This window comes from Harmonia axyridis, chromosome 7 (genome assembly GCF_914767665.1).
Source record: "Harmonia axyridis chromosome 7, icHarAxyr1.1, whole genome shotgun sequence".
In the NCBI taxonomy this organism is placed as follows: Eukaryota; Metazoa; Arthropoda; class Insecta; order Coleoptera; family Coccinellidae; genus Harmonia; species Harmonia axyridis.
The window spans coordinates 16,409,757-16,424,979 of record NC_059507.1 but is presented as its reverse complement, the minus strand read 5'-3'; positions in this window follow the sequence as shown (position 1 = coordinate 16,424,979).

Below are 15,223 nucleotides of genomic sequence, written 5' to 3'. Positions count from 1 at the left end.
TCTCCAATTAGAAAATCTTACAATATCTACGCACATCAAAAAAAGTTTTTGGTGTGCGTAGATATTGTAAGATTTTATAATTGGAGATTAAGTTAGCTTCTGATTGTGTTCAAAAGAACTTAAAATTTATAAATGTAAAATTTTACAGTTTATGTTTTGTATATTTCTGTTATCTTTGGTGTTTTTGTAGGCCTGAGGAAGCAGATAAAAATCAGCTGAAAGTCGCCAAACATAATTTGAGAAAGTTCTTTAGTGGTTGTCCTTATTCCTACTAAAAAAAACCATCCTTTTGAAATTTAGGTTCGTTAGGTATTGATTTCATGTTCATGTCATGAAAAAATAGTTTTACCTTTCACTCGATAACGATCGCAGATGCAAAAACAATTATGAACCAAATATAGAATTCTTTCATGAGTTAGAATTCATCAGCGAAATCTTGATACTGAATTTTAAACACCCTGTTTATAATTTTATAACGCGTTCTTTTTTTTTTTGTTATTCGACTGATTCTTATTTATTTGTATGGAATTATTATGAATTCCGTAATGTATAATCATATATGTGATCCACTGATAACATATTTCTTACTGAAATAAATGAATGTAATTTTAATAGCCCCTCATTGACTAAACGTGGTTTATCTTTAGTATTTGTTCGAGGAATCGAATTCCCGAAAATTTTACAAATTGTTGTCATTAGGATAATTAATTTTAAATTCACGCTAAGCATTTGGATCTGTCGGAAACTATACAATTTATTTGATAATAAAATTTAAAAATGAACTAAATTCGACGTTATGGAAAATATTGTTCTATTTGAGATCTGAATTAGATTTTGAAGAGAAATACATTCATTTGACAAAAAAAAAATAAGCTGCTTAGGCGATATGCAAAAAAGCGGAGAAAAAGAATAATTTCTTTGCGTTTATTACTCTGCTTTGATTCTCAACATTTTTTTAATGATAAAATATGCTACGTATCTTTAGAATCGAACTGATTAATATTCTCTACACTCTACAGAAAGGTAATTGAAAACTAAAAGAATTTAAAACAACAAATCACATAGTATCGAACGATATTATGAATCGAAGTATTGTGCAAAATGGATTAATATTAAATAACTGAAATAGCAGATAGATAGATACAAGGCAAACTGTATAATAAATAATGAGAAATCCTCGAAATAACGTTTGGGACCTCCTTCGAATTTTACTATTTTTTTGGGAAAGCTTTCTTTTATTCATAAGTGTCAAATTTCCTAGCGTTGGCAACTCTGAGAACTAGTAATTTATTATTTGCATTTGGTAATATTTCATAGAAATTTAAATTTTGTTCACAAAAAATATACATGCGAATTGAAAACATCCAATTTTTAAGTGCTCAATGATCATAACAACTAGAAAACATGATGTCAAATAGCATAGGTAACAGTGATATTTCAGGGACAAAGATCATTGTTTCAACCCTTAATGTGCAAATTTTCAGCTCAAAATTATTATTAGTTTTCCATAAACGTGTAATAGGCCATTCCGGTGAATCACCCTGATAATGTTTTATATGTGAGAGGTAGACCTTGTAGAGTGAAGGTTGCGCAGCGAGGTGCGCAAAGAGTGAGATAATGAACACATGGTCAGAGAGCGAACACGTGGTGATAGAGCGAAAACGTGGCCAATACGGCTCAAAGTTTTTTGTTTTAGTACTTTTCAGTACTCTGTGTGTAGTTGAAAGTACTTTTCAGTACTGTGTATTTTGTAAATGTGATGTTATTAAAGTGTCTAGCCCAGATCAATTCCTTTTCAGTGTCTGTTATCTTTTGCAGTATATGTCCGATCACCCGGACGAAGGATTTGATATGGATTTGGATAAAATCTCTTCGGGAACTCCTTAGCCCAAGTACTTCCCAGACTATTGTCCAAGCGTCAATAATCCTCACAACTGATGTTGAGGTCGCATCATATTCCCTTGCTGTGAAGAAAGCAGCCGTGCCAAAATTTAGCCCAGATTATCCGAAACTGGGCGAAACGCGTAGAAAACTACTTCTAGTTCTTCGTCGACCGAGACGAAAGAGGAAACTCCCGTCAAGAAGGTTAGAATACCGCCAATCACGATGATGGCAGATACTGAAATTTCAAAGCAGAAACTGAACTACAACCGCGCTAAAGTGGTAAGAGACGGAATTAAAATCTTCGCGTCGTCTGTAGATGACTACAGAAAAAGAATAAAATTCCTTGACCAACGCGGTAAAGAATATTATAGCTTCCAAACAGAAGATGAGAAGAAACTGTATGTGGTTATTCGACATCTCCCTCTTGATGACGGTATAAATATAATTCGAGAAGATCTGTATAATCAAGGAATACAAGATGCCGAAGTCACTCGAATGACTTGTAATAAAACAAAGAAGCCAATGCTCCTATTTCTGGTTAAAACCCAAAAAAGAGAAATTTTCGTAATCACAAAGCTTTACAATCTTTGTATTGTAATAAAACCGAAAACGAAGACAGAAGAACCGGGTCAGTGCCAGAGATACGGACATGCACAGAATAAGTGCACTTTTTCATAGGGATGCGTGAAATTCTCAGGAAATCACAGCAGCCAAGAGTGCACTCTAGCCAGGAAAGACGAAGAAAGAAATGCTACATGTGCACTTTGTGGCAAAACTGGATACCCAAAAAGTTACAAAGTTTGTAGCGAATTCAAGCTCGTGATGAAGAAAAGGACAAAAACCAAAATATCTCCAACAAAGGAGATATCGGCAGAAAGAGAGCAAAAAACCAACTGAGAATGAAACAGTTGAAAAGAAACCCGTTGAAAAGAAATCCGTTGAAAAGCAACCCGTTGAAAAGAAACTTGCTAGAACGACTCAGTCCGCACAAAAAAAGAACGGAACAGATAGAGTGTGTCGATGAATTAGATTACATCACCGAAAATCTATTCAGTAGAATAATGAGGAAATTCGAATCCTTAATAGATTCAAAAAGGAACAATTTATTTGGTAAAATGAATTAATGAATATTACGAAACAAAGGAATTTCACGGCGTGAAATCGCGAAAAACCGAATTAGAAGAACTGATAGCAGAAGAATATCTATATAATTGCCTTGCAAGAAACAAGGCTAACATCAAATAATAAAATATCGTATCAAAATAAGGTGGTACATAGAAACGATAGACCGGACACGGGAGACGGAGGTGGCGTGAGTTATATATCTCTTTCTAAGACCATAACAACAAGATAAGCAGACTAAGGAACATAAGATATGTGTAACCTGACCGCTTCGTGGAAGATGGCTAAGTCCGCAATTCTTACCAGCGACACGGACGCTCTGTCTTATCTTACTCTGTAATAAACATCTAATACGAACATTTGTATTTGATTTCAATAAAATTCTATCGTAGAATTAACTGGTAATTTCAATTGTAATATTGAAGTTTTTAAAAACGATCTTGCTGGACCAAAAAACATAAGTCGTGGCATTGATTGTCAAGAGAGGCATCTATCATAACGTCGAAAGAGCCAACCCTGATATGTTAATAGAAACAATAAAGGTCAATCTGAAAATGGACAAAGAAGAAATGAGTATAATCTCAACTTATACTTGAAAAAAATGCACAGAATCTATTAGAAGAACAACACTAGAGAATAATAATTATAGGAGACCTGAATTGCAAATCAACAGAATGGGATAGCAGAGTAGAGAGCCCGAATGGAAGGAAATTGAAACATGAAGCAATTGTAATCGGACCGGAAACACCGACATACCTCCCAAAAGGTCCAGGGTTACCGGATGTGATTGACATAGTATTAATGAAAAATGTGAGACAGGATTTCACACTGAGAACCATAGAGGATGGAAGTTCTGATCATAAACCTATTGAATTTATTCTAGGAACAGAACCTTATGATGAAAAAATGCAAACGAGAGATTATACGGACTGCAAGAAATTCAGTAAAAATTTGAAATTGAGAATTACAAAAATACCACAGATTGACACGCCAAAAGAAATCGAAGATAGGGTAAAAGATTTAAAAGAACAAATACTGAAGGCATATGAGGAAAGCACGAAGAGAGTAATCAAACCAACACCAAGACACAAAGGAGGAGAGAACCCTAGAGAAATAAAGGAATTAATAAAAATCAACAGAAGACTAAGGAAAAACTATAGAATCTACAGAACAAACGAAGACAGGCTAAAACTGAACAAACATAGTCAATTCTTGAAAAATGCACTCATTGAATTGAGAAGAAATAGATGGAATAAGAAAATAAGCGCACTGAACACAATGGATCATTCCGCATGGAAAATGCAAAAACATCTTAGGCAAGAAAACACAGTAATACAGCCACTCCATGGTATGAATGGAATGACGAATAACGACAAAGCAAATGCATTAGCCGATATAATTGAAAGGAAATTTAGGATTAATTATAGAGAAGACGACGATAATGAAGAACTCGAAGAAATAATAGAAGAACATGAAGAAGAAATGAAGACACTACCAGAGGAGACAATGACGAATCCAACCTCTCCTACACAAATCAAAGAATTGATTAGGAAACTGAAAAATAGGAAAGCGCCAGGAAAAGATAAAATCACAAACACCATGCTGGAGAATTTGGCCAAAAAAGGGATAGCTACAATAACTAAGATTGCAAATGAGAACAGAACACTTTCCAAACAGATGGAAAAGAGCCGAAGTGATTGTATTCAATAAACCTGAAAAGAATAGGAAATTCTCGCAAAACTACAGGCCGATTAGTCTTTTACCAGCCCTAGGAACGATAATAGAAAGAGTAGTTTCCAAGAGACTCAAAGAAGAAACCGAATCTTATTGTTCAGTTGAATCTTTATCTCTGAATCCGAATTGTTCTGTTGGTAGAAACCAACAGAACAATTCGGATTCAGAGATAAAGATTCAACTGAACAACAACTTCTCCGACTAACAGAGTATATCACCCAAGGCTTTCAAAACAAACAAGCTACTGGACTGGTATTACTAGATGTAACAAGAGCATTTGACAAAGTGTGGCAGGAAGTACTAGCCTATAAGATGAGAACAGTGTGATACTCAATTAAGAAGTGCCGAATCATCAGGAATTACTTAAGGGATAGAAATTTCTACGTTAAATTAGAAGATGAAAATCAAGACACTAAGAAGCAGGAGTCCCACAAGGATCAGTGTTAAGGCTTACAGAAGAAGAAGAAGAACTCCTGTGATTCTAGTCGATGCTTTCTCCCACCATTGTCCCACCACCAGAGAGGGCTTTCAGTTAATCACTATTCACCAGTTACAATCCAGTATGCATTCAACATAATATTCAGTCAGTCAGTAACTCAGCATCAATCATACATATTCAGGTAATAGTAATAGTAATAGTAATTTATTAATTCCAAAAGATTACACCATGTATAAAACTGGAACAAGTCAAATCAAAACAAAAAATTCAACAATCATTGATTCCTGCAATATGCTCTAAATTCCTCTAAATTACATTGTTATATTATAAATTCATTTCATCTCTCGTTGGTTCCTGAAAAAATTTGGTGAGAAATTGAAAGGTCTCAGTAATACACCTTCTGGCCAAAATGATGCATTGAAGACCTTAGAGAATGTAACCTCATCACTCAAGCCTATGCTAAATGCAGAGTTACTACCCAAAGTCCTTAGTTTTTTTACTGATACTTGCTGAATCTCTTGGTCGCCAAGATAGTCTTCAATATCCTTTTCTGCTATGTCCTTGCCGACTATTCTACCAACATAGAGCCATTTCTTCTTGGAGGCACCCACAATTTTCATTTCCTCTTTTATTTTCGTTCCATTACAAACAATCTGGTTTTTCGGTTTATTTTTTGATATACGCCTATGATTTCTAACTTCCTTCCAACCATTCCCCTCAGAAATCGATTTCTGTTCTCCAGGGATATCCTCATCATGTATATTTTCCTCGATTTGTTTTTGTTTTTTTTCCAATTCCAGGTTAACAGCTTCATTTAATTTGACACTGCTGACATTTGTAACCGACTGTTGGGATACCGTCATTACCGACCAAGGTACTGTGTTCTTGATCTTTGAATTTTCTCTATCAGAGATGGCACCGCTGTACTCTCCTGCATCAGAAGATTCCTTTGTTGGGTGATGAACTTGTTTACGAAATTCATCTAGAAGTTTTGAATTTCTGTTATCAGAAACAACAATGTTTTTTTTAACGTTAGATTCAAGACGTTGGATTTTTTCCATAAGAAGTGCATTATTGTCTATCAAAATCGAATTTTTGCTACGGATTTCGGTAATTAATACATTCAGATTCTCTTCTTGCATTTTAAGTATTGTATTTTCGGTTTTGTGGTCGGAAACTTCCTCTACCATCTCGTCATTCTCATTTTCTTTACTGGCTACGTGGAAACATGGTGATGTTTTTCTATTTGCAGCCATCGTAAGACACGAGGGATGAAAAATTCTTGCACATTTAGCGCACTTCACTGTATCTTTCACCTTTCTACCACAGTAATCGCAAATAATCTCAATATTTTCGAGAGATTTCTCACTATCGAGCGGGAGCTCATCGGATACGTCGCTACTTGACAGCGGCATTTTGTCGAATATGACGAATATTCAACAAGTTATTACTATTATAACATTACAGTCATATACAGTGTTTGTGTTAACATATTAAACAGTAAAAATCATACCTATTTTCTTACTTCCATAATCAAGCATAAACACCACATGGTCCTTCGAAGCCGAATCAATCAACCCACATACCCACAAGGTCCTTCGAAGCCGAATTTAAATATATCAAGCATACAAGTGTTCATGGTCCTTCGAAGCCGAATCAATCAATCCACATACTCGTTCATGGTCCTTCGACAGCCAAATTCACAAGAATCAGTGAAACAGCAGAAACAAACACTAAGTCATCCACTATCCTTCTATATATTATTATCCACATTAATTCCTTATTTTTGAGTATTTTTAATCCGACAAAATATAGTGTATATATAACTAAATCAAAATGGTTGAAGCATTAAAACTCAAAAGGGGAAAAATCAAAGGGCAACTAACTCGATTTTCTATCAAATCTTTCGGATGGAAGTTGTAAAACGGACATTCACCAAATCAACAGTTGATTAGAAAAACTGAGAACGCTTTATGATAATTTCGATCAAATTCAAGGCAGTATCGATTTAGAAAGCGGGAAGCTTAATGATGACGAGCGATCATATTTCGAGGAAACTTATTTTGATTTAGAAGCACAGGCACTCGAATCAATTTCTAAACATTCTCTTAAAACATGAACTTCAGAAAACGGATCTGTTTATTCGAACAATCCAATAAGTTCAATAAAGCTGCCTCATTTAACCCTACCCGATTTCCAGGGTTCTTGTACGCAATGGTTGACTTTTCACGATACCTTCGATTCATTAATACATTCAAACTCTCAACTTTCTGATGTTCAAAAATTTTACTATCTTAAATTTTGTTTGAAATCAGAAGCTGCAGAGTTAATACGATCAATAGAAATCGCCTCAGATAATTATACTATAGCATGGTCACTATTGAAAGAAATGTATGCAAACAAAAGATTAATCATTCATACTCATGTGAAATTAATATTTGAACTACCTCCTGTTAAAAACGAATCACTCTTTCATTCGAGAAAACTTCTAGACAATTTCAATAAAAAAAAACACTTCCCACAATATCAGAGTTGACTGATTTCCTATCTGAAAGATGTCAACTTTCGGAAACAATAGGAAACAAAACTTCAAACCCGACTTCAACTGATCCCTATCGAGAATATAAAATAAATTCAAAGTTACCAAAACAAAAACAAACATGTTCATTTTGTAAAGAAAATCATTTCAATTATCAATGTCATAAATTCTCAGGAATGTCTACAAACGAAAGATTAGAAGAAGTTGAAAGAACCAAGCTTTGCACTAATTGCTTAAGAGATAATCACTCACAATCAAAATTCGAATCACTTTCTATTTGCCGAATTTGTAAGAAAAGGCACAATACGTTACTCCATAACAATACTAAAAGTCTAAATTTGTCGGTAACTGACGCATCTAGTAATTATTCTGTACCTACTCAGGTAGAAGAAAACGATAATCCAAAAACCCATCAACCAAATTCGACTTTCACTTCAATACTAGAAAATAAGCGACTAATTCTCTATTCTCAGAAAGTTCTCAGGTAATATTACCAACAGCTAAAATTAATCTTTTTGAGTCAAAGGGAAAATTAATACCATGTAGAGCAATTCTAGATACTGGGTCACAAAGCAATTTCATATCTTCATCTTTAGCCAAAAAACTTAATCTCAAAGTTTCTGAAATCAATATCCCAGTTATCGGTGTAAATGGTACTACAAGTCATATTCAAGGAAGATTAGAGACATCAATCATTTCGAATAATAGAAAATATCAAACTTAAGACACATTTTCAGTTGTTAATAAAATAACTAATCATATGCCTCAAAATTCTTTCGACATTTCAAATTTAAATCTGCCAGACAACATTACCTTAGCTGACGATTCCTTTTACAAATCCGGTTCTATTGATGTATTGTTGGGTGCTAGTATATTCTTCGATGTCCTAATCCCTGGACAAATTGAAAACAATCATAATTGCCCCACATTACAGAATACCAAACTAGGTTGGACCGTTTCAGGCTCAATTAATAACGAAAGGCATTCACCCGTCCTTTGTGATATAAATATTAACAATAATGAACAACATCAAAATTTTTGGAAACTTGAAAGTAGAATACGAGAAAAAACTCATCGAAATTTCAAAATCAGAAAATCTTCTCATATTCGATAATCAAAATGATATTATATTAGGATTAATTCGGAGTCCAAATTCCGAGGAAATTTATTTTAAGATTTGTAAGGAATCAATAAATATCCGTTCTCTAAAGAAAGCACTTGTCGGTAATCATATAGCGGAAATTCAAAAAATCACATACTTTCACAATAATTATCAATTCAGAAAATAATCTTTTGCGAAACTATATTACTTCAAGGCTCATTCCGTGAGGTCAATTTTCTATTGTTGGTATTGACTTTGCAGATCCTATTAGTATTGAAGCTGTTCAATTAAGATCTAGGAACTTGGTAAAGGCATATCATATATTTGTTTGTTTCATAACTGAGGTTTTCCATATTGAACTTGTTGGCAATATGATTACAAAAAAAAAATTGAAACTTTTGCAAAATATCATTTAGTTTCGAATTGTTAAAAACGCTTATCCCACTTTCGAAAGTTTATATACAGTTATTTGTCAGATTGAAGCTGTGCTCAACTCAAGTCTTATTACCTCGTTGTCTTCCGATCCTAATGACCTATCCCCCCTTACACCTAAACATTTCCTTGTGGGTGACTCATTGATGGCTGCACAACAAAGGGAATTCACAGAAATTCCCTATACTCCTTTGAAGATATCAAAGACCACAGCAGATTGCACAACATCAATGGCGTTGGGAAGAATCTCGGATCTTCATCCAGGAGTGGACAATATTGTACGTGTCGTAAGCATCATGACGAAGAGTGGTGTTTTCAAGCGCAGTGTACACAAATTCAGTCCCCTACCAACGGAGGTTTAATATATAGCAAGAATCAAGTCATTACCAGTCGCCTGACGATAGGAAGGTCCTTTATTGAAATTCGAACCTTTCAAGGTGGCCGCGATGTTAAGGCTTACGGAGGAAGAAGAAGATCTCCTGTGATTCTAGTCGATTCTATCTCCCACCATTGTCCCACCACCAGAGAGGGCTTTCAGTTATTCACTATTCACCAGTTACAATCCAGTATGCATTCAACATAATATTCCAGTCAGTCAGTAACTCAGCATCAATCATACATATTCAAGTATTCAACAAGTTATTACTATTATAACGTTACAGTCATATACAGTGTTTGTGTTAACATATTAAACAGTAAATATCATACGTATTTTCTTACATCCATAATCAAGCATAAACACCACATGGTCCTTCGAAGCCGAATCAATCAACTCACATACCCACAAGGTCCTTCGAAGCCGAATTTAAATATATCAAGCATTCGAGTGTTCATGGTCCTTCGAAGCCGAATCAATCAATCCACATACTCGTTCAATCAGTATTAGGAATTCTCCTGTATAATATATACATACATGATATACCAAGGAATCCGAGAAATTTGCTTTCCTTTTATGCGGATGACACAGGAATAACAATCAAACACAGAAGAGCAAAAATCATACACCAAAGATTACAAGAAGCAGCAGATGAAATAACCTAATGGTGCATTAAATGGAAGATTGAAATAAATGGACAAAAAAGTCAAGCTATACTACTACAAAAGAGAAGATCACAAATGGAGGAAAAATTATAAATTGACGGCAACGAAGTTGAATGGCAAAAAGAAGCAAAATATCTAGGTGTGATCATGGATATGGGACCAACGTGGAAACAACATGTTAAGTATGCGATGGATAAAACCAACAAAGCGATGAACCCATCTATACCCAATCATCGGAAGAAGAAGCCGAATGGAAATAAACACCAAACTCAGGATAATTAAAGCCGTTGCCAGACCCCAACTCACGTACGGCTCAGTGGCTTGGGGATACGCGGCAAAGATCCACCTCAAGAGAATTCAATCAACGGAAGATAAATATCTAAGATGAGCAATAGATGCTCCTTGGTTTGTTAGAAACATTCAAATCCACAGAGACCTATAATGGTACAGAATAACTGACTTCATGAAGAAAAAAGCCGAAAGAATATTCGAAAAATTGATAGAACATCCCAACGAAGAATTGAGAAGATAAATTGATTACAACCCTGCCGAAGATGCAAGAAGAATAAATACATACCGCAAAAGACCCAGGGATCAATTGCGAAACGATGACCTAAATATATAGGAAACTCAAGAAAATACATCAAATTGAAGAAACAATCCGATTAGAAAAGACTCCCGAATAAGTTAAGTTTTAAGTTCTACGGCTTCGACTACCAGGGCCATAAGCCGTGTGAATTAAAGCTCAATGTGAGATCACTTTCTTCTTCTGCTGTATATGGGCAAAAGTAAATATAAATAAAATATAAATAGAAATTTATCCGACCAAGAGATAAAGGATTTATAGGTTTAATGCCCGAAACCTAAGAAGCAGCAGGTTTGGTTTAGTGAGTATTCTCGCTCTTGATGAGCCAGGACACTCACACTTGTTCCTTTGGATAATAATAATAATAATAATGGATAATAATAATAATAAAAATAATAATCCATTTTATTTGCTCCATTATATCTCCACAGATGTAGATCACCTAACAATAAAAAAATACAAAATATATATGCACCTATAACTACCCAACTATACCCCCAACAAATACCCCAATAACCTAACCTACATTAACTATTTTAAAGATCATTAAAATTTTCATCATTTATAAAGTCATTTACACTGTAATAACATTTTCTAATTAAAAAAGATTTTAAAGACTTCTTTTGTGCTACAATGTGCCTACTTTTAAAATTTTTAGGTAGGTAATTCATTCCAGATCGTTATTATGAAATGTGTAACATTTTTCTTTATATAGGTATAAGTTGTTTTTTCAGCACTTAAGTGAGTTTTGCCCCTAGTATTATATTCATGTTTCATTACCAGAGTTTTATAATCATTATAATTAATAATTATATACATTACACATTCATATATGAATAGACTATACAGGGTTAGTATTTTTTGCCCAATAAAAACATTTTTACATGACTCATTAAATTTTGAATTAAAAATATTCCTCACACATCTTTTTTGTAGAAAGAAAATTCTATCAGATTCATCGGAATTCGCCCAGAATATAATTCCATATCTTAGCCTGGACTGCACATAGGCATGGTATGCTGCCAGGGCTGCATCTACTCCAATTGTTCTTGTTAGAATCCTCAATGCATAACAATACCTTGCCAGGCCTGTGGCTATATGTTCAATCTGTGAAATCCAATTTAAGTTTTGATCGATATGCACCCCTTATAATGATATGGTTCCTTCAGTTGTGATAGTTATATTGTTGTAAGTAATATTGGAAATTTCATGTTGATTTTTATCTCTGAAGACAAGCAGCTTTGTTTCAGCAATATTAATTTCGAGGTCATTCCTTATGAACTATTTATCCATGACTTCTAAGTCTTCTTTCAATCTAGCCTTGCATTCATCAGCTGTGGTACCTGTACATATCATTGAAACATCATCGGCAAACATCACAGTAACCTTTGTTGTTACTTGAATTAAATCATTGGTGTACAGTAAATACAGTAATGGGCCTAGTATAGAGCCCTGTGGCACACCTCTATCTATTCGGATGGCATCTGACCTTATTTGTTTTCTATCTTTTCTCTTTTCTACAGTCCTTTGTATCCTACCAGTTAGGTATGATCTGAAAAGTTTTAATGCAGTGCCTCCTATACCATATTTTTCCATTTTCTGTAGTAATTTCTCATGATTTACTCTATCAAAGGCCTTTGATAGATCCAAACAGAGTGCCACTGTTATTTGATTTTTATTCAGTGATTTTATGGCTCAATTTAATGCCTGATATATAGCATTAATTGTTGATTTTCCTTGTCTATAACCACATTGTTGTTCTACCAAAATATTATTCGCCTCAAGAAAGGTTATTACTTTATCAAAAATCATTCTTTCAAAAACTTCATTTAAATAAGAGACAAGGGATATTGAACGATAATTATCATAATTGTTCATATCTCCTTTCTTATGTATGTGTATAATCCAAGGTTCTTTGAGGACTTGTGGATATTTTCCTGTTTCCAATATCAAGTTAATTATATAATTCATTGATTTTGTTGATAATGATGCACTAATTTTCAACACATCAACAGGAATTTCATCAAATCCCACTGACTTTTTGTTCTTCAACTTCATAATGTAGTTATACATTTCTTGCTCTATGACAGGGCTCAGAAAAATGCTTTTACCACATGATCTGATATATGAAATTGTATTGGAAATTTGGATGTCATTATTCTTTGTGAATTTCAAAAAGTTAGGATTTATCTCATTTGATATGGTTTTCTCATTTTTGTTAGGAAATGACTTGAGCAAGGTGTTCTTTTTTCTAAATTTTTTGTAGCATTATTGATTTTGTCCAGGTGGCTTTAGTCTTATTTTCAGATTTTTCAATATATGCATTTTTCGAATTGATTTCAGCTTGTTCTATAACCCTCTTCAATACCCTTGAATATTCTTTGTAATATTCTTGTGAAACCATTCCATCGATCATTTTTTCATAAAGCTTGCTTTTGCGGTTACTTGATTTCCTAATACCCATTGTCATTCAAGCGACATTTCTACCCTTTTTTCGACAGTATTTTTTATGTGGAAAGATCTGATCTATTTTTGTTCTTATAATTTGAGAGAGCAGTTCATATGCTTTATCAGAATCCGACTCCGACAGCACACCATCCCAAGTGCAGTCCTGTAAACAAAAAAAAAAGTCCTCCAGATTAGACCTGGAAAAAAATCTCCTTTCAGCAACTGTTACAATATTTGTTGTTATTGGAATATTACAGCCTACCGCAATGAACTGCGACATGTGGTCCGAAAGTGCTGATATTATATTTTTATTATTCCTGTAATTATTGATATTCACAAATATGTTGTCGATAAGTAAAGCATTATTTCTCCAAAAACCAGTCGAATACTCATTTTGTCGAGACCCGTATCTGGCTTCTGATTTTTTTTATTGCCTCAGAGGGTAAATGAGCATTTATATGTGAACCATATATTTTGAGAATTTGTTATTCTCTAGATTTTTTTTCTCTCATAAATTACATTCCCTGTATACAATTTTCTGCTAAAATCTCTTGAGTTGTTTTCAATTGATTACACAAACCTTTGGTTTTTAAAATATGACCAACTAGGCGGTCCAATGAAAACAAAACTCATTCTTGCAATACTAATTCTTCCCAATGGGATGATGATGACAAGTTGACAATAAATTAAATGGATCATTTATGTTCCCATTTTTGTTGACAATAAATTCAATAAATCACTCAAGTTCCCATTAAACAGGTATTTATGAATATTTGTAAGTAGCGTACTCATTTTTTTTTGTTTGAAAAAAAAATTATGGAATTCGACCGGCTCGGCTTCCAAATTTGAATCGTATAGAGACAATTTCTGCACAATATTTTGCTATTTCGAACTCGGAATTTTTTGAATTATGGCTTTGCCATAATAATAGATTTTCCTTCGAAATACATCATCTTTCAGCATCTGAAAATATATGTCTCTATATAAGTTCCATCAAAGCATTATCTCTAAAACAAACAGTCAAATACTTAATTTTTCGAGACTTGTATTTGGCTATAGTTTTTTCTCTATTTCCACAGAGAGAAAATGAGGATTCATTGGTGAACTGACCTGATTGGGTGAGTGCTGGTTGGGGATCCTGCACAGCACTTTCAGCAGTCGGAGAAACACGTGTTATTCTTCTCCTAGAATGTTGAGATTGTGGAGGCGTAACATTTTGTTCGACAGACGCCCGTCTCCTTAGCACTCTGTCACCGACGTCCCGCATACTGTCATGTCCAGCGCCGGCTCCAGACACGCCCTGACGTAAGTCAGGCAGCGGCTCTATGTTTCTATTCCTTAAAATCACCATCATTCATGGGTTCCTCCGTGTCGTGGAGGAGAAGGCCTTTGATCGCGATTTACGATCCGCAGAGCTACGGTGGCAGAATTCTTGAGCTGCTTTCCACACGGCTTCGTCCGTTACCCTGGACAGGGACCCTTCGACAGGTTACAGCTTCCCGGGTCAGGGAGCTCCTGGAATCTGCGGTGGGTAGGAGTCGATTCAACTCTCCTGATTGGTGAATCGCTAGGAATTTCCTACCGCTACCCTTGCGCCATATTATTATTATTATTATAAGCATTTTGAAAAATAACACAATCTCATTATACAGGAGGTATAACTGAATATTCTTAAATTTCAAATGAAATTCACGTCGTGGTATCTTCTTTTCGAAAAATTTCACCACAAGAAACAGTTATAATGAACACTGAAATAATTGGAGGAATCATTCAATCTGTAAGGGGATGTTTTTTCACTTTGAATTTTAAATAGCCTCAAAACCATGATTTTTACATGACTCAATGGCTTCATCTGCGTAGACAAGTTTTTTCAACATACGAGGTTTTTAACGAAAA